The sequence below is a fragment of the Pinus tabuliformis genome, chromosome 4_1 (genome assembly GCF_031772625.1).
Source record: "Pinus tabuliformis cultivar Carrire ecotype Pingquan chromosome 4_1, CPIR1, whole genome shotgun sequence".
NCBI lineage: Eukaryota > Viridiplantae > Streptophyta > Pinopsida > Pinales > Pinaceae > Pinus > Pinus tabuliformis.
Window position 1 is genome coordinate 33,365,730 of NC_142303.1, and position 27,994 is coordinate 33,393,723.

The 27,994-nt window shown below is 38.9% G+C and overlaps 1 pseudogene; it reads left to right on the plus strand.

Annotated features, from left to right (window-relative positions):
- LOC149174043 (uncharacterized) overlaps window positions 1-22,231 on the plus strand; it is a 54,734-nt pseudogene extending 32,503 nt beyond the window's left edge.
- The last annotated feature ends 5,763 nt before the right edge of the window (window positions 22,232-27,994 follow it).

Sequence of the window (27,994 nt, forward strand, 5' to 3'; positions counted from 1 at the left end):
ATATCACTCAGAAGTTTTCCCTAGAAGTTATCAAAACAAGGAATAATCTGAGGTAACCACAAACCAATCTTTTAGACTCTGGTTCTAGCCAACCTAAGCCCAGAGAGGGCTCCCTCTTTATTATTTAACTTTTTTTTATTAGATTTTAGGCTAGCTCTTAGTGTTCATGAGGATTTTGATTTTAGACTGAAATTTGGGTGGTGGAATTCTTGGAACATATGGATAGAGCTAGGTCTTCAAGCCATTGGGCTATGGAGTCAATCAAAGGATAGCATAACTAGACCAGATCATTAAAGGGAATGTTCACAGACTAGGCTAGCAAAGCAAAAGTCAAATCTTCAGGTTTAATGGAGGAGATGGTTCTAACCAGGGTGAAAGGGCAATGAAGAATCCTTAGACCGGGATCTGAATGAAAGAAAGTAGGTGATCAGGAAACAAAGGGAAATTAAGAATCCTTTGCTATAGACCAGGGGGAAACTACGGAAGCAAGGGAGTAGTCAAGAATTCCCTAACTAAGATAGTTTAGCAGAAAACATTAAGAATGTAAACAGTCAAGACAGAGTGTAGTTAAGCAAGTTCTGAAATATCATTCCTAGTTTAACATTCAGATTTCATAGAAACACATATGATTATTAGGAAATATAAGGAAAAACAATAATACACATGAGAGAATACTTATTTGATTTTTTCTTTACACAAGAATCCTGTAAAATATTTGAGCTTTATTCCATGATCCAACAAGCCAATCCAGTCATTGATACAATAGAACTTAGAATTGAGAGAGAAAGTCTATAGAAATGTCTTGGAATCCACCCTAAATACTTCGAAATATGAAGTATTTATACAAAAAATATTTACAAAATATCTCATAACAATCTGAGATTTAATCTAGGGAATCAAAATATCTTCAAGCATGAAGGTAGGGACAGATGGAAAACTGCATCATGCTATCCCTTTTATTGTGGTAGTGCTGGCTGTTGCAGTTGAGTTTGAGCCCTTTAAGCTGGCTGATATTTGTACGCTGGAATAATCTTTATTTTAATCTGTCACTCATACTCTTTGACCTTACTACTCTTTGACCCTGCGGATCTATATTTTACCTGTTTCGTCTAGCTTCCTTCAGATTTACTGTGGTAACTTATAGTAAATCTATCATTTTTTCCCACCATTCATCCTCAGGTAACTTTACTTTTAGCATTCTTCTGTAGATTTCGTCTGCCTCTGTGTATTTAGCAAAATTGGGCTTGGTGACAAACAAATGTTTCACCTCATGCTCTAGAAAAAACAGATTCTCCAAAGTATCATACAATACTTTTCCAGTTGGCAAGGCTTTGATACCTGAAGTGCTTGCTTGTTCCTTGGCCAACTTCCTTAGTCTGTCAGTGTAGTCCAATTGGGTCATAAGTTTATCATGGATGACCATAGGACTGGGAAGGCCTTTGTCCCTCAAAATTTGAAATTTGGCCATGAATCTATCAATGGCCACCTGCATGTTATGGCATTTTTCTTCTAAGTTGACCATAAGGTTTCTTTTGGAAAGAAACTTTTTAACTTCTAGGATGGCTTTAGTCCTATCCTATACACCAAGCTCGTTAAGATTGTTTCTGTTCTTACTGTTCAGGAAGTGGATGAGTCAATTTGCATCCTTAGGTTGGTCTCCTAAATCTTCCCTTACTTTCTGAATAGCCTCAGTGGCCACTTTCACCAATTCAGTTTGCTCAAATATAACTTGAATTGATGGCCAAATATCATTGATAGAGTCAATGATATTGGCCCAGAGCATCTCTTTGGTCTGTCCTAGTGGCTTTTGCAGTGTTAAATCTTTTTCTAGGACTTTGATCTTCTCATCCATCCTTAGGGCTTTCTGTGTTTCTTCTCTCTGCTGAATTTGGGCAAGCTTACAGTTAGTTTCTAAGCTTGCCACTTTCTCCTTTAGCCTTTTGAGCTCTGTTGCCTAGATTGACATATTCTCCATGGCTTTTACCAGCTCTACTATTTTCTTTGTTGAAGTACCTACTATTGTAGGTTCAGTGGTGAGTGGCAGTGTTGTGGCAGGTGGAGCTATGGGTGCTACCAATGTTGAAGGAACTACAGTAGAAATAGTGGGAATGGAAGTCCTAGAAGTGGTGGCCAAGTCACTTTGTTTGGATTGAATCAATGTGTCTAACTCCTTCCTTGTTTCTTTTAATTGGTCATTTAGCTTTAGGACCAAGTCCATGAGCTCTTCTTTTCCTTTTTGTGTCTCCATGACTTCTATTGTTTGTGAGTGATGTAATTGTGGAATCTTGAGTTGCTTCTTCAAAGCAGCTATGTCATCATTCTTCTTCTTTATCAATTTTTAAGTTGCCTTTACATCTTTGGGATCGTGTCCCAACTCAATGATTAAGTCCTCTAAGGACTTGATTATGGTGTCTTTGGCCTATGAAGAGGCCTTCTCCAATTGGAACTGAGATGATATGTTATTCAAGGAGTTTTGCAATTGGTGGGTTGTGATGGCTTTCCCTGTCAAGGTGGAGTAAATCATCTCCCCTTTCTGTTTGTGCAGCTCAATCTGGTCAATAGGATGAATGTCCTTTGCCAGTAATTGGAAGTCTATCTTTTTGAAATCCACTGCTATTCTCGGTTGCTGAGTAGTGGGCTTCATAAATGTCACCTGCATTTTGCCTTCTTTCACGTCATAGGCTGACATAAGCCTTATCTGATTGGTAGGTGCCATATTTAAGTACTGTGCATAGGTTTGGGCTTTTAGCCTCTCATTTATGGCTTTTATATCCTTGTACCTTTCTTTGATGTCTTGGTCTCTGTCAGCTGGCATCCTGAATGAGGACACTTCAACACTCTGTCGCCTTTCCAACATCTGAGTCTGTGAAGTGGAAGGTTCTAGTGTGCCCCAGAGGGAGTGGCATGACTGCTTCCTTCTCTTTCTGTGCTGGTGGCCCCAACTATTTCTTCTGTGAATTCCTATTCAAAGACAGGATTTATCCTTTGCCTTTTAACCAGGCTTGTCTCTGCATATGCCTGTGCAGTTGCTTTGCCTGAAGTAGTGGCCTCTTCCCTGTTTCTTTTGAGGCTTTTCTCCTCATTTAGAGGAGTTTGCAAGACTGGGGGAGTACTCATGATGGGCTCTGGTATACCTGTTTGAGTTAGCTCCTCTGATAGGTCTGGTTGTTTTGAATCTTCTTGCACCTGGGATTCTTCTTCTACATATGATTCACTTTGCGCCTGAGATTCTCCTTGTGCCTGTGATTCTTCTTAGGCTTGAGATTCTTCCTGGGCTTGAGATTCTTCTTGGACTTGAGATCCTCTTGGCACCTACAGGAAAGAACCCTCATCAAGTTGTTTCTCTAAATCAATTAGAGCATTTTCAACTGCAACTTCAGTGCTATCCCTTTCCACTAAAGTATTCTCCACCCATTCCAATTGATTTGCATATTTTTCTATTTCAGGGATTTAGTGGTGAATGTGGGAGCCATCTTGTTTTTCTATCTTCTGTTGTAGATGAAGTCCAAGGGATCATATCTCCACATGAAGCTCTGTTTTAGATTAAGTCTCTAAAGGATTTGATTTTCTTCCTTTCCAACTTCTTGGCTATTACACACAAAGGGGCCTAGTTGATATTTGATTCTGAGTTGGGCCTTCGTTTTGGATTTGAAAATATGTACCTCATCTGAATTGATTATCTGCCTGTAGTACTCCAGAGAAAATAACCTCATTGGGAGGTAGCTAGCTAGTTTATATGGGGCCAGCTCATAGCCATAAATCCTAATTTCAGTGTGATTTTCGTACAAGTACCAATCTCCCACTTTGTGTTGTTTTGAAAGCTATAGGATTGTCCTGATATCTAAGCTGATTCTTGGAGGAGGGCTACCTATCAGCATTGTTACTATAGGATGTACAAAATGATCTATGAAGTCTGTGTATGGATATGGTGAGTCATACTTATGGATCAAAGGAGTCCAGAAAATCACTGACCTAGGGTGACCTTTAGTATCAAGCTTTTGGAGAGTAAAGGGGAACTTGTCAGCTTGGTAATATAGAAAAAGGTGGTACAAAACTGAGGAATAATTGAATACTCTCTCATTACTCATTCTAAGAAATTGGTCATGCATCTAATCAGCTATGAACTTGGCATAATCATACATGATAGCAGGAGGTTGTCCTGGAGTGAAAATGGACATGAAGGCTAAGATGATTTCATCTATATACTCACTGGTGGTATAGCCTAAGACACAAGAAATCATTGCTACAATGTCCTGACCAAATGGGGAAAATATGGTAGCCACATATGGAGGAGGATATTTTGGGATATGCTTTTCCTCCCTGATGAAGGTTTGGAACATCTCAGCAAGTTTTGCAATGGTAAGCTTGGGGAATCGGTCTAATAGGTCTCCAATTGAAATAGGGGTTAGATTTTTCCCTGGTTGAAGTTGCAACATTTCATTGATTGACTCGGCAGTGATGGTGAAAAGTATGGTTTGGTCAAGGGACATCACTGCTCTTTGACTGGGGATGTAGTTTGCATGGCAATAATGGACAATTTCTAGAAAGATGTGCACTTCAAGGAATTGATACTTGGGAAAATTAGACTCCCAAAGACGAATTTTATCAGTGTGGTTCAAGTATTGATCTCTATATCGGCAGTATAGTTTGATAGGGGATTCAAGGACAGAGGTTTCCTTGATTTGGAAATCTTTATCAACAAGGGGAAGGTGGTCCAAGTCCATGTGAGGAGTGGAAATTGGTCTAACATCCATAACAATTGGAGCAGCCATTCTCAGTTCTTGTGGATTTGAGAATGGGGGAGGTCAATTTCCAGTATTTTAGGACAAAGGTGGTTCAATTCCAGGTGGGTTTCAATTACTAGAGTTTCCCTTTAATTCCAATTAAGAACACTCAACAATTGGCTCTGAAATTGACAGGGTTTTCAGTGAATTATGGTTTAAATACCTGGATTTTGAAGAAAACTGGGTTTGAACCAAGTGAATGGCAACTGTGAACGATTGAAAAAGATTCAAGCAATCTTGAAGGCAATCTGGGAGCTTTATGGCGTCTTTAGGGTGCAATTGTACATAGGTTGATAGCTTTCGACATTCACAGGTGCATGCATGGAAGTTTTCAGTTAAAAAATGATAAAAACAATAATTTGGGGCTTTTTGGATTTATGCGTGAAATTCAATTTGGCGGGTACGGGTGAATAGCGGTCATTTCTCGCATAGCGGGGTGAACAGTGGTTGTTTTCGTGTGTAGCGGGTTGGTAGTAATTGGTTTGCTTCGCATAGCTTTTGGGCACTTGGCGGTATTGGGGGGAGGCCGCTCGATTCCATTCATTGAGTGCCACGTCGCCTCGGGGGCCCAATGGAAAATAGCCCTTTTTGGGCGGGTAACGTTCGGATTTTGGGCCCTTTCGAAATCAACACGGGCTGTCAGATGGGGAGGGGAGAGATCGTGTGGTGGTCGAGCGATGGAGTTGCACGGAAGGTAATGGGGGGGCCCGACGGGCGTTTAAGTGCGGCGGTTTTGGTTTAATGAGAGATTAAGGCGGGGATTAAGGTATTGGGTGGGATTTAATTGGGTTTTTTAACTAACTTAATCAAGGATCGATTAGTTAGTGGGTCTGGGGTAGAAAACCTTAGTTTATATAATTAAACTAGGGTGGGATTAATTAATATTGTGGGAGTTAATATATATACGGGAAACGATTTTTATTAGGGATTTAATAAATAAGTTAATAATTTAGTCAAATAAGCAAAAAGGGGTGCCATACCTAAGTATATGATATTTCATATTTTTAATGCTTTTCCATAAAACTTAGGATATAGTGTTTTTTGTGTGTTTTTTATGTAAAAATGAGTTATGTGGGGGAACAAATACTTTTCCTAGGTAAAAGTGATTTAACCTTAGGAAAGAATATTATTTAGGGAAAATGAATGAACTGAAGGGGGGGAACGAATGCTTATGAGGGGATTTAGTACTTATTGCCTATAAGTAATTGAGCCAAGGGTCTGATCCCTCCCAAAGTTAGAGAAATGCTCTGAGCCTCTTTGAGTTAGGGTTTTTAAGTACTTTGATCTTTATTTTGGGAAATTAGTTAAGTAAAAGGTGAAATGAATGAGGGAAATTAATTAATTGACTTTGATATCCATCTGCATGCTTGAGTGCCCATTCACATTTGGAACTTTTATGATGAAAAAGATGATGCTCATGCTTTTGTCTAATCAATCATCAAAATTCTGCAACCTTTCTACTACTTACCCACCTACTCATCCTACCATTTTTAATTCTCTTTATTAGGGTGCATTTAAGCTAGCAAACCCTTATCAAACATTTTTCTTTTTATTTACAATAGTAAACTATCTAAATCTAACCTTATTACATCCAAGCGCTCAGATTATACAGTTGAGCTCCTTTTATTTACTCTACCTATCTACTTATCTGCCAAGATTAAACAGTTTGGTCAGATATTTATTCTCTATCTATAGACATGAAATTGAAACATGAAATAGCCAAGTTTAAACATTTTGACTATCATGGATTGTGGCAAAGGTTACAAACTGCACACAATCATTTATTATGCATGAAAGTAAATAGTAGTGGCATTTTGACTTGCTCACTTTCATGGTCTTTTTCTTTTCTTGGGGTTCATATTTTTCATCTTTTTTCGACCTTTTTATTCTTTTTGTCCTTTGATTATTCTTTTAGGACATACCCTCTTTACATTTTTTAATTTTTTTTTAATATGGAAAACATTTGCAAAAAGCAAAGGTATGTACATATTACAGGTTTAATCTCAGCCATTCAAAAATTATGACTCCTATTGGTATAGTAACCTAACAGTGTCTCCACTTGGGGATGGCATTTCTTGATGAAATGTCAAGAAATTGTAGATAAATGGCCTTCTAAATTGTTGTGATGTCACTTTGCAACTTTTTCCTTTTTCACTTTTCTGCCTTATTACTATTTATGACAGTAAAACTTTTGAATCTTACGACCTTCTCTTCGGGCTTCAACTTCAAACATCACCATCCAATCCACTCTATACTTTTGAAAAACAGAATATGTACAAATGATTAGTGAAATCAGTAACTAGGTTCAATGTAGTGTTTAAGCATTCGACCATTAACTGGTCCTCCTTCTGCTTCTGTGCCATCCATTTCTCTGAGGAAGAAAGCATTATTACCTCTGAAAGCATAAATGATATATGGGCCTTTCCATAGGAAATCAAATTTCCCATGTTTACCTTTATCCTCTCTTCTTGAATCCCATTTCAAAACTTTGTCCCCTAGGTAAAAATCTTCTGCCTTAGTCCTTTTATCAAAAGTCTTCTTGATCCTTTCCTGCACAACTTGAGATCTGATGTACACTTCTTCCTTGGTCTACTGTAAGTGAATTGTTTGGTTGATTCTTCTTTGGATGTCATTTGGTTCAACCTGCAACTCTTGGAGCAACTTCATCACTGGTGTTCCCAAGGAAGATGGGAAAACAACTTCCATTCCATAAACTAATTGATAAGGACTAGTACCAATGGATTTCTTTGTGGTTAGCCTATCTGCCCATAAGGAATTTACTAGCTTTTTGTTCCATGTTTTCTTGTTGTCTTCTAACAATTTTTTGATGATATTTACCATACTTTTGTTTGAGGACTCTACTAGTCCATTTCCTTGGGGGTAATAAGCTGTGGAATGGCCCAAAGTTATATGGTACTTATTACAGAAATCAATCATTCTCTTAGATTTGAAAGCTGCTGCATTATCAGTGATGATCTTGGTTGGGCACCCAAATCTAGATAGGATGTTGGATTCAAGGAAGGTTATTATAACAGTATCAGTGGCTTGCCTTGACGATATGGCTTCTATCCATTTGGTAAAATAATCTGTAGCAGTGAGGATCCATTTGTGTTGGGCAAAGGAAGGAGGGTGGATTTCACCAATGAAGTCAAGATCCCATTGTTGAAAAGGTGCTTTAGCAGATATTGGTTTTAGGGGCAGGGGTAAAAGCTTTTTCTTTCCTTCAAAAATCTGACATTTATAACATGAGGTTACAAATTTCTTTACATCAGAAAACAAAGTGGGCCAATAGAAACCAGCTCTAAGAATCTTGTCAGCAATGGTTTTCCAGTAAAGATGTCCTCCACAGTCACCTGCATGGAACTCTTGTAGCACCTTGTCAGATTCTTCTTTCAATAAACAGTTAAGAAGGATACCTTCATGATTCCTCCAAAACAAAGAATTGTCAATTATGCAAAATTTTAAAGATTTCATTCTTAAAAACCTGCTTTTGGTCCTGGATATTTCAGGAGGAGCTTGTAAATTTGTAAAACATATATGATGTCAACATACCATGGTGATTCAATAAAGGCTTGGCTGATTGGTGGAGTCGCCATATCCTCTCCATTATCCATTTCTACAATAAAATCTATATCTAAGGCCTGACAATTCGATTCAGCCATGAGCTTGGCTAAACCTTGGCCTTTGATTAACTTTTTTGGTTTGATTTCTAGGTCATATTCTAATATAGTAGCAATCCATTTCCCTATCTTTCCATCTGGACCATCCTGAGTTAGGATATCCTTGACTACTGCGTTGGGGACATAGGCTATTACATGAGAATATAAAATATAAACTCTAAAATCTTTGATAGCTTTGACCAAAGAAAAGGTTTACTTTTCCATTATATTATACTTTAAAGGGGCATCCCTCAGGGCTTTGCTAAAAAAGGCAATGGGTTGTTCATAACCTTGATCATTCTTCTGCAGTAGGACTGCAGCAATTATATGCTTTGAGACAAAGGAAAATATAATGAAATCCCTATCAAACTTCGGACTAACCAAAACTGGTGTTTTTGTTAAGGCTAGCTTAATATCTTCAAAGGATCTCTTAGCTTCAATGGTCCATTTTATGGTCGAATCTTTCTTCAGCATGTTATTCAATGATCTAATTAATTCTGTTAGGTTAGAAATAAATCTCCTAAGGAAGTTGATTTTTCCTAAAAAGGCTTGTAATTCCCTGATGCTCCTAGGATTTTGTATTTGTAAGATGGCCTCAATTCTTGCAGGATCTATTCGGATACCATCATTTGAGATTATATGGCCTAATAACTTTCCCTCTTCTAGCCGAAACAAGGATTTCTTGGGATTCAAAGAAATTCCATACTTCCTACATTTTATGAAGACCTGTCTTAGATGATCCAAGTGTTTTTTATCGGATTTTGAGAATACAGTGATGTCATCTAACTATATTACTAAGAAGTCATGAATTTCCTTAGCGAAAGCTATGTCCATAGCTCTTTGAAAAGTGGCCCTACATTCTTTAACCCAAAAGGTATCTTCACATATATGAATGTGCCCCAAGGAGTAGTGAATGCTATTTTAGCCTGGTCATCTAGGCGAACTAAAATCTGATTGTAACCAGAAAACCCATCCAATAATGAGATTCTGGTTGACCCTACTACCCTTTGTAAGATGTGCTCCATTTTAGGAAGAGGGTAATTTTCTTTGAGTGAAACTTTATTAAGATTCTTGAGATCAACACAAAGTCTTATCTCACTAGTCTTTTTCCTTGTGGGCACCAAATTCGAAACCTAATCAGAGAATCTAATTAGTGCTATTAGCTTGGCCTCATACATCTTTCTGATTTCTTTTTCAATAGAAGGCAAGAGGATGGGATTAATCCTCCTGAGCTTCTGTCTAAAAGGCTTCTGGTTTTCTTTTATGGGATGGTGTTTTGTATTATGCTGGTGTCATAGGACTTGAGGTCCTCATAACTCCAAGCAAAGACATCTTGGAATTCCTTTAGTAATTCAAGGTATTTCTCTTTTTCAGTAGGAGGTAAGGACTTTGAAATTTTTATTAATTTTGGATTTTCCTCAGTACCTAATTACACTCCTCAATATCAGATTTTAAGGGTTCCATTTTTGGTTTTCTAGGGACATCATTTGAATCAAGCAAGTCTTCCAAAGGGGTCAATCCTTTGGGCAAAAAGTTGTCTTTAAGATTAATGATTTCAGAATCTTCGTTAATTATCTCATCAATTTCAACTTGCTTTAGGTTTTCTACATCTGATTTTGTAAATTTAGTGGGATGAAATCTATCTATCTTTTCATCTTCTATTTCATTAATTTCTATTTTATCTTTAAAATCAAGATCTAATGTTATGTCAGTATCTATTTTACTATATACAAATTCTTCTTTTGAAGTTAAAAAATTATTTATCTGCTGGTCATTAGTGAATACTTGCCAGTTTTTTAAGTTATCTGGGATAGTAGGTCTGTGCCTAACCTCAGTAGTGTACTGATGGTTAGGTTGAAATGGTAACTTACAAGTGCTGGAAAACATTGCTAAACTATGAGCCTGCATATTATGTTTCCTTGGGATGACTGCAAGCTTAGTTTCTAGAAAAGTGTTCAATATTTCTACAACTATTCCTCTATAAAAACTCAACCTAGGATCTCTGGTCATATATACAACATTAATTTGTTTTATAACCAACTCAAAATCTCCCATAATAGAACTCTTATAGCTCCTAACTTTCTAACCAATTTGATGTTGAAAATGCAACAAGATGATGGAGCTTAGTGAAAGGAAGTCGCCTTCACTAAGTGGGCCCGCAGGCTATTTTTGGCGCAAAGCCTATTTTTAGACTATGTCTATTTTTAGACATATGGATCATGGTCTGTGAGTTGCAGGATGCTATTTATGGATGATTGGTCATGTTGGTAAAAATAGATGGACCTCTATTTTTAGACATATGTGCGGAGTCTATTTTTAGACTGCCAGTCAAAAAATAGAACAGTCGAATATTATTAGCTCTTAATAATATTTGGACTATAAACATTATCTTATCCTCTTGCAACACTTCAGTTCGAGCTACAAATGTGGCACATGCAACTGCCAGAAGGAAATACGCTTTTCCTATGGGTTAGTTGAGCTATTGCATGATGGACTTCAATTAGAACTCAAGTGATTGAGTTTGGTGGAGTTGATTAAGGAGTTGATGGAGTTGTGTTCAATTTGACTTAGTTGAACTAGTTGTATTTAGTCTAACTGCAAAATACACTAGTGATGAGTGATGTGAATTAATTATTAATTAATTCACTAATTATTAACTCATAAATCAACTAAAGAATACATCAGTTAACTCAGTGCATGGATAGTTCAATGGAGACAAGTGTTAGAGGTGGGTGAAATGGTGAGACTACTATCAGTTGTGACTATAGCTGTGCATGAGATTTGCACAATCATTGATTGAGATTGCCAATGAGGATTGCGTAGTAAAAGCCAAGGGAATTCGAACTTGGATCTAATCTATTCTCAAATTGGATTGCACAGTAGAGGCAGGCAAACAGTGGAGGAGATTTGAACCCATGACTTGTTCAGATTTGAGCTAGTTTGTGTGTAGCATGTGGAGATAGTACTGAGTACTTGTGAGGAGTATTGTACTATGTATTGTTACATGCTCTCTATCATTATAATATACAGATAGTTGGAGGTTTTTAGCTGTATGCTTTCCCATTACATACTGTGTTGATATGTGTGATTGATGTTTCAATGTGCGCATGCGATTGTTTTTTTAATTCCGCAAATTGATGATCAATGGTAGAGGAGGTTATGAATTATGCATGCATTCCGCAAATAGTGTATAATCAGGATAATCTCTGTGAATAAGGGTTATATTATTTAGATTTCTACATGGTATCAGAGAAAAGGTTATCATCAGATCTATTATTCAGAAAGTGATTACATTTTATTTCTTCAGGCAGAGTCTGTAATCGGGCCAAGTAGCCTATGGATTCATCCTTCTTTTGGAAGGTGAGATATCCGGAAAATTCCCATACAGTCAATCTCTGTACGAGAAATAATTTGTTCTCATGAATTTTAGATCAGAAGTGGTTGAGTTTTGAGCTGGTGGAATTCAAATTTGCAGCAGTGTTTTCTTGGTGTCAAAGTTGAAATGTCTTTCAACGGATTGCGATTGGAGTATGCCCTTGAAGGCGGCTCGAATTATATTGCATGGAAAGACAGGATGGAGGCAGTGTTAGATGACAATGGGTTGAAGGAGTTCATATATGCTGAGGTCCCAAAGCCTACTGATGCTGCTCAAGTTGAGGCTTGGCAAAAGAAGACAGCAAAGTGTCGAAGGATTCTGTTGGAGGATGTGAAGGATCACATTGTATCCAGCCTGCATGGAAAGGCTTCTCCATACTTGATGTGGAAAGCATTGACAGATTTATTCCAAAGCAAGAGCGACCAGAGGAAGTTGGAGCTCAAGGATAAACTCAGAAACATTAAGTGTGAGAAAGGAGACAGTATGCCCAAGTATCTCACGAAGTTCACCCAATGCCGGGATGAGCTAGGAAGTGTGGGGGTGACTGCCGATGATGAGGACTTGGTGAGCTTGGTTCTCCTTGGTCTTCCGAAGAGTTGGCATTCCTATGTGGACTCTGTCAATGGTCAGGAGAAATTGCCAGGATGGGAGAGACTTTGGTCTGATCTTGTGCAAGAGGAGATCAGGCGGAATACCAGGGACGGATCTTCATCAAAGGCATCTGATGAAGAAAATTGTGCTTTGGCTGCCAAAGAAAAGAAGGGGGAGAACAATAAAGGTTCTCATTCTGGTGAAAAAGGCAAGAAGCAGGACATGTCCAAGGCGAAGTGCTTTCATTGTCACCAGCATGGACATTATGCCACAAATTGTCTGCAGAAGAAGAAAAATAAGCAAGCTGCTGGATCTACAGCGGGAGAGGCCTTAGCCTCGTAGTTTGAGCTGGATTTTTTGCTGATCGCATGCTTGGTATCAAGTGTGATGGGATCGGTATGGTTCTTGGACAGTGGTGCCTCGTTTCACATGACAGGAGATCGAGATTTGTTTTCTGATCTGGATGAGAAAGATCTTGTAGTGCACATCAAGATGGGCAATGATGGTAGATACAGTGCGACCGGTATTGGTACCATTTCCTTTGAGAGGGAGTCTAGTAAACCCTTCGTATTGAAGGAAGTGATGCATGTTCCAGAATGAAGAAGAATCTTATCTCTGTGGCGATGTTAGAAGACAAGGGATATGATGTTTTCTTCAGCGAGGGAAAGGCTTTCCTGCGCAGTAAGACAACTGGAGAAACTCGGAAGATAGGGGTTCGAGTCAAGAACCTTTATCAATTACATGTAGATGGCTGTGCAGCAATGGCATGCAAGGTAGAAGGATTGGTGAGCCGGGATGATGGCAAGCTGTGGCACCAGAGATTGGGCCACCTTCACTATGGAGCCTTGAAGATACTGCAACAGATTTCTACTGGGCTTCCTAAAGGCACTCTTGCACAGTCAGATCAGTGCAAGGGGTGTGCTTCAGGAAAATTTGTGAAAGCCACCTTTCACGAGAAGGATAGTCATGCCACAATGATCCTTGAGAGAATTCACACAGACGTGTGTGGACCTTTCTCAGTAGCTTCGACAGCAAAGCACAAGTACTACGTGATCTTTGTTGATGATTTCTCTCGAAAGTGCTGGATCTTCTTCATGCAGAAGAAGAGAGAGACATACTCAAAGTTCTGTGAGTTCAAAGCACTGGTCGAGAAGGAATTGGGGAAGAAGGTGAAGGCTCTTAGGAGCGACAATGGTAGTGAATTCATCTCTGGTGAGTTCAAGGACTTCTGCAGCGCAAAAGGGATTCGAAGAGAGCTCATAGCTCCCCATAACCCACAGCAGAACGGGGTTGCTGAGCGGAAGAATAGAACGATCGTGGGTGCTGCACGGGCGATGTTGCATGATCAAGGCCTACCCCTTCACTTGTGGGCGGAGGCATGAAATACTGCAGTATATGTGTAGAACCGTTGTCCTCACAAGATACTTGGCATGAGTACACCCAAGGAGGCTTATTCTGGTAAGAGGCTTGATATTTCCCATTTGAGGATTTTTGGTTCTCTTGTTTACATGCATGTGACGAAGGATGCCAGGAAGAAGCTAGAGCCGACCGCAGAGGTTGGGATATTTGTGGGTACACTGATATGCCCCACAACTATCATGTGTATTTGCCAGAAAGTCGCAAGACTGTTGTGCGACGAGATATCAAATTTCAGGAGGAGAAAGCCATGAAGTGTTCACTTGAGAGGGAGCCACACTTGCATGCAGATGAGGAGCTATTAGTTCCTAAGGATGAGCTTTAGGATGTGGATCAGCCACAAGATGAAGTTCATGGAGTGGAAGAGACCACTCATGTAGTGCCAACCATCAGAGGGCGAAAGCGCACTACAGAAGCTAAGCGACTGGCTCAAGATGCAGAGAAGGTTGTAGGACCACCTACAGCACAGCGCAGACAGAGACAGTCACCTAATCGGTACACTAGATACATGGCTCTTGTGAGCAAATGTGTCGTGACTGAGCCATCCTCTTTCGAGGAAGCTGTGGAGGATCCCGAATGGGTAGATGCCATGGTGGAAGAGTATGATTCGATTGTCAGAAACAGTGCATGGGAGATTGTCCCAAGACCAGAAGGGAAATCAGTGGTGGGTTCGAGATGGCTCTACAAAGTGAAGCAAGCAGCTGATGGGAGTGTAGAGAAGTACAAGGCAAGATTTGTTGCCCGAGGCTTCTCACAGATAGAGGGGATCGATTATGAAGAGACCTTTGCACCTGTCGCAAGGTATTCTTCCATATGGATGATTCTTGCTCTCTCAGTGCAGATGGGGTGGCACATCCATCAGATGGATGTGAAGACTGTGTTCCTCAATGGAGTCATTGAGGAGGAGGTGTACATAGAGCAGCCCGAAGGTTTCGAGATTTTCAGCAGCAAGTCACATGTGTGCAGGCTCAAGAGAGCGCTGTATGGGTTGAAACAAGCACCTCGTGCTTGGTACACACGGATAGACAGTTATTTCATCGGACTTGGATTCTCCAAGAGTGAGGCGGATTCTAACCTATACCAGATTGTGGTGGAGGGTAAGTTGCTGATCATTGTACTTTATGTAGATGATTTGATTTTGACGGGAGATGAGCTGTTGATACTTTCATGCAAGGAGGATCTTGCTAGAGAGTTTGAGATGAAGGACTTGGGCCTCCTTCATTATTTCCTGGGATTGGAAATTTGGCAGCGCAGTGATGGACTATTTGTTTCTCTAGGTAAGTATGCCCGAGAGATACTGGAGAAGTTCAACATGCATGGCTGCAAGGCTGTTGATAATCCTCTTCCTGGAGGTTGGAGGAAGGAGGATGCTACTTCAGCAGAGGTAGTGGATGCCACTGTATATCGACAGTTGGTGGGGTCGCTTATGTATCTTGTCAATACACGACCCGATATATGCTATGCTATTAACCAGCTTTCACAAGCGATGGTTAAGCCAACCAAGCTCTTATGGAAGGTAGGTAAGCATGTATTGCGTTATCTCAGAGGCACATCGGGATATGGATTGTGGTACAGACAGGAGGTTGAGGTGAAGATATGTGGCTTCACGGATGTAGATTGGGCAGGGAGCCCAATGGATAGAAAGAGCACATCTGGAGGGATCTTTAGTATCGGGTCAACAACAGTTTCTTGGTACTGTAGGAAGCAGAGATCCATGGCACCCAATTCAGCAGAGGCTGAGTATATGGCAGCAAGTTTGGCTGCATGCGAGGCTATATGGATGAGGAAGATCCTGGTCGGGTTGTTCTGGTCACACTTGGAGCCTATTGTGATTTATTGTGATAACCAAAGTTTCATTAAACTCTCGGCTAATCCAGTATTTCATGATAGATCCAAGCACATCGACATCAGGTACCATCATATCAGAGATTGTGCGCAGCGGAGAATCATGTTACTTTTATACATTCCCACGGAGGATCAGGATGTTGATATCTTGACGAAGGCGCTCACCAGGAGAAAATTCGAATACCACAGAGGCAGGATAGGGGTTGCAGATAATCCATATCTTGTTGAGAGGGAGTGTTGAAAATGCAACAAGATGATGGAGCTTAGTGAAAAGAAGTCGCCTTCACTAAGTGGGCCCGCAAGCTATTTTTGGCGCAAAGTCTATTTTTAGACTATGTCTATTTTTAGACATATGGATCATGGTCTATGAGTTGCAGGATGCTATTTATGGATGATTGGTCATGTTGGTAAAAATAGACGGACCTCTATTTTTAGACATATGGGCGGAGTCTATTTTTAAACTGCCAGTCAAAAAATAGAACAGTCGAATATTATTAGCTCTTAATAATATTTGGACTATAAACATTATCTTATCCTCTTGCAGCACTTCAGTTCGAGCTACGGATGTGGCACATGCAACTGCCAGAAGGAAATACGCTTTTCCTATGGGTTAGTTGAGCTATTGCATGATGGACTTCAGTTAGAACTCAAGTGATTGAGTTTGGTGGAGTTGTGTTCAGTTTGACTTAGTTGAACTAGTTGTATTTAGTCTAACTGCAAAATACACTAGTGATGAGTGATGTGAATTAATTATTAATTAATTCACTAATTATTAACTCATAAATCAACTAAAGAATACATCAGTTAACTCAGTGCATGGATAGTTCAGTGGAGACAAGTGTTAGAGGTGGGTGAAAGGGTGAGACTACTATCAGTTGTGACTATAGCTGTGCATGATATTTGCACAATCATTGATTGAGATTGCCAATGAGGATTGCGTAGTACAAGCCAAGGGAATTCGAACTTGGATCTGATCTATTCTCAAATTGGATTGCGCAGTAGAGGTAGGCAAACAGTGGAGGAGATTTGAACCCGTGACTTGTTCAGATCTGAGCTAGTTTGTGTGTAGCATGTGGAGATAGTACTGAGTACTTGTGAGGAGTATTGTACTATGTATTGTTACATGTTCTCTATCATTATAATATACATATAGTTGGGGGTTTTCAGCTGTATGCTTTCCCATTACATACTATGTTGATATGTGTGATTGATGTTTCAATGTGCGCATGCGATTGTTTTTTTAATTCCGCAAATTGATGATCAATGGTAGAGGAGGTTATGTATTATGCATGCATTCTGCAAATAGTGTATAATCAGGATAATCTCTGTGAATAAGTGTTATATTATTCAAATTTCTACATTTGAGACCTAAAAGAAGTGCTTCATACTCAGCCATGTTGTTAGTGCATTTGAAATTCAATCTGTAAGCACGACCCTCTGAGTGATCATTCTCTAAATTCTAAATCCACACTCCTGCTCCTGCTCCTAATTTATTCACTGACCTGTCAAATTCAAGATGCCATAATATTTCATGTTCATAATTCTTACTGTCTAGAGGGACAAAATTTTCATTGATTAAGGTGTCTTGATCATCTTTTTTATCTGAAAGCTCTTGAGTTTGGACGGTTTCATTTTGGGCTGTAACTGCAATTTCTTTTGGTTCTGAAATAATGTCGTTTGAAGTAATTTCTTGTGTTTGTTCATCATTGTACAGAATAAAAGAATCGATGTCAGAATGCAGGGAATAGATAGGAAAGTTTTGAGGCCTATCTTGGCTACTCACTACATATTTCATTAGGGTCTCTCTGTATAGTTTTTTAGGATGTCCAAAGACTGAAATTGTGGCATATGACATGTCAAGTCACAAAGATCCTTGGAGTTCAACCCCCCATGATCTAGACAATAGCATGCCATATTTAGGTCGGATGTCAGCTACTACTATATCCATGAGAATAGTCTTAGCAGGGTATTGTACTAAGGAAAAACACAGGTCCTTGATTAACCCTAGACACTTTACTTGACTTGAATCAAATGAAAACAAGTCTTTGTAAGGTCTAGTAATGTCCAAGTTTAATTTTTCCATAATAGATTTAGGCATTAAATTGTATGAAGCCCCAGAATCTAACATTGCATTGTGTAAGATTTTATCATGAATGTTAAGGCTAATATAAAAGGGTGGTATCCCTCCTTCTAATGGTTTTCCATTAACATCAGGACCGAATATAAGCTCAGGCTGATCATCAAACAAGTTGACAGAGTCTTCATTCTCAACGAAGTTTAAGGTTTTGCTTATTTGAGATTTATAGGTTTCATTTTTAATCAGCTTTGTTAAGGGAACTGAGATTTTCAGTTTAGCCACCTCTACTCCCAAATTGAAAGGCAAAGGGGCTTTCTCTGTTTGAGGGCTTGGAATTTTCATGGCAGGAGTTTGAGTAGATTGCTCTTCTTTTTCTGCATTTGAAGTATTTTTCTGTGGATTTTCTAATATGGTGTTTGGAGATTTCTCCACTGTCTCCTTGGAGGGGATTGAAGTGGATGGTTGATCATTAGGGGGTTGGTCATGGGTTATATCTACAATGGTGGGACCAGAAGGGTTCTGATTTGGTCTAGGGAGGATTTGAAGAGTTTTAGTAACTGGAGCTGTTTTGATTTTCTTAGGTTGATTTGGTACTGCTTTCTTGTTTTGGTCAGGAGTATCAGTGTTCTTTTTACTCCTCAAGTTGTACTATTTGTGCACTTTGAAGATAGCATAATCATACCCTTGCTTATAATCGAATGATTCTCTGGATTGGGTCTGCAATTGCTGAAGCATATGTAATTCCTGATCATCTTGGGTCAAAAAGACAGTTTCCTCATCATCTAATCCCATTAAGTTAATTTGTGTGTCTTGTTCAGGGTCTTCTGAATGGGATGTTTCAGCATAGTTTTCTTGAAAAGGAGGCCTAATATTCTGATCAGGTCCATTTTTTCCAGTATTTTGATTTTGATTCTTTCTAAAGTTTGGATTTCTCACTGGAGGTGCTTGTTGATTATCCCATTGAGGCTTCCTTTCAATGTTCTCTATCCTATCCATCAGTTTTTCCATTCCTTTGGTTAGGACATCTATTTTAAGGTCAGAGGGTGAGGCTTCATCTTTCAAGGGTCCTCTCCTTTCATTCCTAACCCTAGCTCTTTTTGCTAGCAAATTAGCTTCTACACTAACTGCTACACTCTACATGTCTTCTAAAGTTGGAGGATTTCTCTCTCTAAGTTGGAATGCCATATCAGTATCAAACCCATTAGGAAACTTTATCAGAGCTAAGTCAAGTGGGGGTCTAAGATTGACTGGTATTGCATTGTATATATTGTTAAATATAGTACAGTAATCCTAGACTGTTTCATTTGGTCCTCTTTTGATGCTCTCATATTCTGAAAGAATCTGCAGAGGGTTCTTTTTCTTTTCCCATCTATTTAAAAATTGTTGATAAAATACTTCTAAATTATCTATACCATTAGCAGGTAAAGCTCTAAACCATTTTCTTACATCACCAGCCAGAGTCTGAGAAAAAAGTCTCATTTGAACATCTCCAATATCAATTTCATGTAATTCAAAGAAATATGTCATTTTGTTTGTATGTTGTTGTGCTGTATAAGTTCCTATGCCATCGAATTGGACAATTTTGTTCTGGTAATCTTGTGGCATGGCACCACGTGGAGTAGGTAACACAAGAGGAGCATATCTATTTTCCATGGCTCTAAGTTGGGCAGGACTAAGAAGTGGGGTTGGGGTACCAGGAGATGATACAGTAGTTGATGGAGAACTGGGAGTAATGGGTGACTGATGTGTAATGATAGGTTGGTGGGGAAGTGAAGGTATAAATGGAGGTGAGGAATGAACTTCAAAGGTGGAAGGGAATAATGGTGAACTAAGGGTAGTTGACACTGGTTCAGAGAGCTCGGGGATCTTAGCAGTAGTAAGGGATGACTGAGGGGAATTTAGAATATACTGATCAATTGACAGGTTTTCCTTTTGGACTTCAAGATCTGCAATAAACTCTGGATCTAGAACTATGTCATCAAGTGCACTTTCAAACCTGGTTCTAAATAGGGAAAGGTCAAATGACTCATCAAAGGGGAGGTCTTCTAAAAACAACCACTCATTAGGGCATGAATTTGCTTTGATTGAAGGTGTTGGCCTTACTGAACTCTCTTGTCTTCTGGATCTTCTCGAAATCAGGTTGGGATTATCCACTATTGGGGGAGGATTTGGATCTAGGTTGGCCCTAATGTAGTGAGTTCTCCTTGAAGACAGAGTTTCGAACTTTTCTAGTTACTTTATTTTTTTTTATGAAATTTTTGTAAATAACTTCTAATAAACCCTTCAAGAGGCTTGAAATAAAGATTTGAAATTTTCTCAAAGGTTTATTAGGACTAAGGATTTGAGAACCCCAGTATGGTCGCCACTATGTTATCACTCAGAAGTTTTCCCTAGAAGTTATCAAAATTAGGAATAATCTGAGGTAACCGCAAACCAATATTTTAGACTCAAGTTCTAGCCAACCTAAGTCCAGAGAGGGCTCTCTCTTTATGATTTAACTTTGTTTTTATTAGATTTTAGGCTAGCTCTTAGTGTTCATGAGGATTTTGATTTTAGATTGAAAGTTGGGTGGTGGAATTCTTGGAACAAATGGATAGAGCTAGGTCTTCAAGCCATTGGGCTATGGAGTCAATCAAAGGATATCATAACTAGACTAGATCATTAAAGGGAATGTTCACAGAGCATGCTAGCAAAGCAAAAGGAAAATCTTCAGGTTTAATGGAGGAGATGGTTCTAACCAGGGTGAAAGGGCAATGAAGAATCCTTATACCGGGATCATAATGAAAGAAAGAAGGTGATCATGAACAAAGGGCAATTAAGAATCCTTTGCTATAGACTAGGGGGAAACTGTGGAAGCAAGGGAGCAGTCAAGAATTCCCTAACTAAGATAGTTTAGTAGAAAACATTAAGAATGCAAATAGTCAAGACAGAGTGTAGTTAAGCAATTTATGAAATATCATTCCTAGTTTAACATTCAGATTTCATAGAAACACATATGATTATTAGGAAACATAAGGAAAAACAATAATACACATGAGAGAATACTTATTTGATTTTCGCTTTACACAAGAATCCTATAAAATATCTTAGCTTTATTCCATGATCCAGCAAGCCAATCCAATCATTGATACAATAGAACTTAGAATTGAGAGAGAAATTCTATATAAATGTCTTGGAATCCACCCTAAATACTTCGAAATATGAAGTATTTTTACAAAAAATATTTACAAAATATCTCATAACAATCTGAGATTTAATCTAGGGAATCAAAATATCTTCAAGCATGAAGGTAGGGACATATGCAAAACTACATCATGCTGTCCCTTTTATTGTGGTAGTGCTGGCTGTTGCTGTTGAGTTTGAGCCCTTTAAGCTGGCTGATATTTGTACGCTGGAATCATCTTTATTTTAATTTGTCACTCATACTCTTTGACCCTGCTAATCTGTCTTTTACCTGTTTCATCTAGCTACCTTCAGATTTACTGTGGTAACTTATAGTAAATCTATCATTTTTTCCCACCATTCATCCTCAGGGAACTTTACTTTCAACATCCTTCTATAGATTTCATCTGCCTTTGTGTATTTAGCAAAATTGGGCTTGGTGACAAACAAATGTTTCACCTCATGCTCTAGAAAAAATAGATTCTCCAAAGTATCATACAATACTTTTCCAGTTGGCAAGGCTTTGATACCTTAAGTGCTTGCTTGTTCCTTGGACAACTTTCTTAGTCTATCAGTGTAGTCCAGGGTCATAAGTTTATCATGGATGACCATAGGACTGGGAAGGCCTTTGTCCCTCAAAATTTGAAATTTGGCCATGAATATGTCAATGGCCACCTGCATGTTATGACATTTTTCTTCTAAGTTGACCATAAGGTTTCTTTTGGAAAGAACCTTTTTAACTTCTAGGATGGCTTCAGTCCTATCCTCTACACCAAGCTCATTAAGCTCATGTCTGTTCTTACTGTTCAGGAAGTGGATGAGTCAATTTGCATCCTTAGGTTGGTCTCCTAAATCTTCCCTTACTTTTTGAATAGCCTTAGTGGCCACTTTCACCAATTCAGTTTGCTCAAATATAACTTGAATTTATGGCCAAATATCATTGACAGAGTCAATGATAATGGCCCAAAGCATCTCTTTGGTCTGTCCTAGTGTCTTTTGCAGTGTTAAATCTTTTTCTAGGACTTTGATCTTCTCACCCATCCTTAGGGATTTCTGTGTTTCTTCTCTCTGCTGAATGTGGGCAAGCTTACAATCAGTTTCTAAGCTTACCACTTTCTCCTTTAGCCTTTTGAGCTCTGTTGCTTGGATTGACATATCCTCCATGGATTTTACCAGCTCTTCTGTTTTCTCTGTTGAAGTACCTATTGTTGTAGATTCAGTGATGATTGGTAGTGCTGTGGAAGGTGGAGTTGTGGATGCCAATGATGTTGCCAATGTTGAAGGAACTGCAGTAGAAATAGTGGGAATGGCAGTCCTATAAGTGGTGGCCAAGTCACATTGTTTGGACTGAATCAATGTGTCTAACTCCTTCTCTGTTTCTTTTAATTGGTCATTTAGCTTTAGGACCAAGTCTGTGAGCTCTTCTTGTCCTTTTTGTGTCTCCAGGACTTTTGTTGTTTGTGGGTGATGTAATTGTGGAATCTTGAGTTGCTTCTTCAAAGCAGCTATGTCATCATTCTTCTTCTTTATCAATTTTTCAGTGGCCTGTACATCTTTGGGATCGTGTCCCAACTCAATGATTAAGTCCTCTAAGGACTTGATTCTAGTGTCTTTGGCCTGTGAAGAGGCCTTCTACAATTGGAATTGAGTTGATATGTTATTCAGGGAGTTTTGCAATTGGTGGGTTGTGATGGCTTTCCCTATCAAGGTGGAGTAAATCATCTCCCCTGTCTACTTGTGCAAGTCAATCTGGTCAATAGGATGAATGTCCTTTTCCAGTACTTCGAAGTCTATCTTTTTGAAGTCCATTGCTGTTCTTGGTTGCTGGGTAGTGGGATTCATAAATGTCATTTGCATTTTCCTTCTTTCACATCATAGGCTGACATAAGCCTTATTTGATTGGTAGGTGCCATATTTAAGTACTGTGCATAGGTTTGGGCTTTTAGCCTCTCATTTCTGGCTTTTATATCCTTGTACCTTTCTCTGATGTCTTGGTCTCTGTCAACTGGCATCTTGAATGAGGACACTTCAACACTCTATTGCCTTTCCAACATCTGAGTGTGTGAAGTAGAAGGTTCTAGTGTGCTACCAGAGGGAGTGGCATGCCTGCTTCCTTCTCTTTCTGTGCTGGTGGCCCCAACTGTTTCTTCTGTGAATTCCTGTTCAGAGACAGGATTTATCCTTTACCTTTTGACTAGGCTGGTCTCTACATATGCCTGTGCGGTTTCTTTGCCTGAAGTAGTGGCCTCTTCCCTGTTTCTTTTGAGACTTTTCTCCTCATTTAGAGGAGTTTGCAAGACTGGGGGAGTACTCATGATGGGCTCTGGTATACCTGTTTTAGTTAGCTCTTCTGATAGGTCTGGTTGTTTTGAATCTTCTTGCACCTGGGATTCTTCTTCTACATGTGATTCACTTTGTGCCTGAGATTCTCCTTGTGCTTGAGATTCTTCTTGGACCTGAGATCCTTCTAGTACCTGCAGGGAAGAACCTTCATCAAGGTATTTCTCTAGCTAAATTAGAGCATTTTCAATAGCAACTTCAGTGCTATCCCTGTCCAGTAAAGTATTCTCCACCCATTCCAATTGATTTGCATATTTTTCTATTTTAGGGATTCGATGGTGAATGTAGGGAGCCATCTTGTTTTTCTGTCTTCTGTTGCAGATGAAGTCCAAGGGATCATATCTCCACATGAAGCTCTGTTTTAGATTAAGTCTCTAAAGGATTTGATCTGCTTCCTTTCCAACTTCTCGGCTATTACACACAAAGGGGCCTAGTTGATCTTTGATTCTGAGCTGGGCCTTCTTTTTGGCTTTGACAAAATGTACCTCATCTGAATTGATTATCTGCCTGTAGTACTCCAAAGAAAATAACCTCATTGGGAGGTATCTAGGTAGTTTATATGGGGCCAGCTCACAGCCATAAATCCTAATTTCAATGTGATTTTGGTACAAGTACCAATCTCCCACTTTGTGTTGTTTTGAAAGCTGTAGGATTCTCCTGATATCTGAACTGATTCTTGGAGGAGGGCTGCCTATCAACATTGTTACTATAGGATGTACAAAAATATCTATGAAGTCTGTGTATGGATATGGTGAGTCATACTTATGGATCAAAGGAGTCCAGAAAATCACTGACCTAGGGTGACCTTTAGTATCAAGCTTTTGGAGAGTAAAGGGGAACTTGTTAGCTTGGTAATATAGAAAAAGGTGGTACAAAATTGAGGAATACTTGAATACTCTCTCATTACTCATTCTAAGAAATTGATCATGCATCCTATTAGCTATGAACTTGGCATAATCATGCATGACAGCAGGAGGCTATCCTAGAGTGAAAATGGACATGAAGGCTAAGATGATTTCATCTATATACTCACTAGTGGTATATCCTAAGACACAAGAAATCATTGCTACAATGTCCTGACCAAATGGGGAAAATATGGTAGCCACATATGGAGGAGGATCTTTTGGGATACACTTCTCCTCCCTGATGAAGGTTTGGAACATCTCAGCAAGTTTTGCAGTGGTAAGCTTGGGGAATCAGTCTAATAGGTCTCCAATTGAAATAGGGGTTAGATTTTGCCCTGGTTGAAGTTGTAGCATTTCATTGATTGACTCGACAGTGATGGTGAAAAGTATGGTTTGGTTAGGGGACATCACTGCTCTTTGATTGGGGATGTAGTTTGCATGGAAATAATGGACAATTTCTGGAAAGATGTGCACTTCAGGGAATTGATACTTGGGCAAATTAGACTCCCAAAGACCAATTTTATCAGCGTGGTTCAGGTATTGATCTCTATATCGGCAGTATAGTTTGATAGGGGATTCAAGGACAGAGGTGTCCTTGATTTGGAAATCTTTATCAGCAAGGGGAAGGTGGTCCAAGTCCAGGTGAGGAGTGGAAATTGGTCTGACATCCATAGCAATTGGAGCAGCCATTCTCAGTTCTTGTGGATTTGAGAATGGGGGAGGTAAATTTTCAGTCTTTTAGGGAAAAGGTGGTTCAATTCCAGGTGGGTTTCAGTTACTAGAGTTTCCCTTTAATTCTAATTAAGAACACTTAGCAATTGGCTCTGAAATTGACAGGGTTTTCAGTGAATTATGGTTTAAATACCTGGATTTTGAAGAAAACTGGGTCCGAACCAGGTGAATGGCAACTGTGAATGGTCGAAAAAGCTTCAAACATGCTGGAAGGAAATCTAGGAGCTTTATGGCGTCTTTAGGGTGCAATTGTACGTGGGTTGGCTGCTTTCAACATTCGCAGGTGCTTGCATGGAAGTTTTCAGTTAAAAAAATGATAAAAACAATAATTTGGGGCTTTTTGGATTTATGCGCGAAAGTCAATTTAGCGGGTACAGTTGAACAGTGGCTGTTTGTCACGTAGTGGGGTGAACAGTGGTTATTTTGGCATGAAGCGAGCTGGCGGTAAGTGGTTTGCTTCGCACAGCTTTTGGGCGGTTGGAGGTATTGGGGGAAGGCCACCCGATTCCATTCACTGAGCTCCACGTCGCTTTGGGGATCCAGCGGAAAACAACCCTTTTTGGGCGGGTAACGTTCAAATTTTAGGCCCTTCCAAAATAAACATGGGCCGTCAAATGGGGAGGGGAGAAATTGTGTGGTGGTCGGGCGATGGAGTTGCATGGAAGGTAATGGGGGGGCCCGACGGGCGTTTAAGCGTGACAATTTTGGTTTAATGGGAGATTAAGGCGGGGATTAAGGTATTGGGTGGGATTTAATTGGGTTTTTTAACTAACTTAATCGAGGATCAGTTAGTTAGTGAGTCCGGGGTAGAAAAACTTAGTTTATATAATTAAACTGGGGTGGGATTAATTAATATTGCGGGAGTTAATATATATATGGGAAACATGTTTTTATTAGGGATTTAATAAATAAGTTAATAATTTAGTCAAATAAGCAGAAAGGGGCACCATACCTAAGTATATGATATTTCATAGTTTTAATGCTTTTCCATAAAACTTAGGATATAGTGTTTTTTGCGTGTTTTTGATGTGAAAATGAGTTATGTGGGGGAACAAATACTTTTCCTAGGTAAAAGTGATTTAACCTTAGGAAAGAATATTATTTAGGGAAAATGAATGAACTGAAGGGGGGGAATGAATGCTTATGAGGGGATTTAGTACTTATTGCCTATAAGTCATTGAGCCGAGGGTCCGGTCCCTCCAAAAGTCAGAGAAATGCTCTAAGCCTCTTTGACTTAGGGTTTTTAAGTACTTTGATCTTTATTTTGGGAAATTAGTTAAGTAAAAGGTGAAATGAATGAGGGAAATTAATTAATTGACTTTGATATCCATCTGCATGCTTGAGTGCCCATTCACATTTGGAACTTTTATGATGAAAAAGATGATGCACATGCTTTTGTCTAATCAATCATCAAAATTCTGCAACCTTTCTACTACTTACCCACCTACTCATCCTACCATTTTTACTTCTCTTTATTAGGGTGCATTTAAGCTAGCAAACCCTTATCAAACATTTTTCTTTCTCTTTACAATAGTAAACTATCTAAATCTAACCTTATTACATCCAAGGGCTCATATTATATAGTTGAGCTCCTTTTATGTACTCTACCTATCTACTTATCTGCCAAGATTAAACAGTTACTCAGATATTTATTCTCTATCTATAGACATGAAAATGAAACATGAAATAGCCAAGTTTAAACATTTTGACTATCATGGATTGTGGCAAAGGTTACAAACTACACACAATCATTTATTATGCATGAAAGTAAATAGTAGTGGCATTTTGACTTTCTCACTTTCATGGTCTTTTTATTTTCTTGGGGTTCATATTTTTCATCTTTTTTTTTTACCTTTCTATTCTTTTTTTCCTTTGATTATTCTTTTAGGACATACCCTCTTTCCATTTTTTTTTATTTTTTTGAATATGGAAAACATTTGCAAAAAGCAAAGGTATGTACATATCACAGGTTTAATCTCAGCCATTCAAAAATTATGACTCCTATTGGTATAGGAACGTAACATAAGGTACTGAAAAGGAGTTTCTAAGTCATCTTCCTGGATAATGAGCTGAAGTCGATAAGAAATGACCCATCGAAGTAGGGTCATAATGATTCCCTCATGGTCAACACGAAACAAGGAACAAAGTGGAATAAACGAGTATGATCTAGGACTATGGCGAAAAGTCAGACAATGTATAGGTAGTAAACTGCAGATAGGACTTCTCTTGAACATATCAATGACACGACTCCAGAGTGTGGAAACATTTGACTCAACATAGGACCAAGGGTCATGATGATGAAGTGGAATAGTCAGATGAGAGGAAAAATGGATCACCCAAACCTGGAAGGACAAGTGACTGAGTGAGGATATCCCAAACCCGACATGAGAAACAAATGAGTGTCATGTTCAAGAGTGACATGCTGCATATAAAAGAGATGTTTCACTTTCACTTTTTCCCCACTATTTCTAGTGAGTACCCTAATTATTTTTAATCACAAGCTTGAAGGGGATAGCATATGCTTGTCGTATAAGTTCATTCTTTGAATGAATCCATCCTAGTAAGTTTTACGAGTCCTAGGAAGGAGAAACTCGGTCTCGTCATGGTGACAAGTCTTTCGTCATTTTAATTTTTTTACGAGTCTAATGGAAGAGTAACTTGGTACGTTTTCATATTTAGAGTGCTTGAAAAAGAGACGAAAAAGAAAAATCCATCAGGTCCCTTTTCATAATTTGTCTCTCGAACCCGAATAGGTAGAAAACAATATTTGAGAGAACCTCTTGACCATGTCGCCAAGGTGTTCCTTTTTCGTAAATAGTCAATCCCAGCCTAAAAAAGGGGTAAATGTATACTGAGATGACGTCAATTCATTTAATTTAATGAGTTCGAAAAGACAAGTACTCAACAATATTTTCATCTTTCGAGAGTCAGAAAAGAGCTTAAAGATGACTCTAGGGGGGTTCCTTTTTCTTATATTTTTAACAAGTCCGAAAAGAGATAAAACAAAACTCGTTTAATCAATCAAGAATGATCACCGTTACGAAAAAAAGATCCTGTAACTGCACAAATACAACAATACATCACTGATATCGAGAAAACTAATAAAA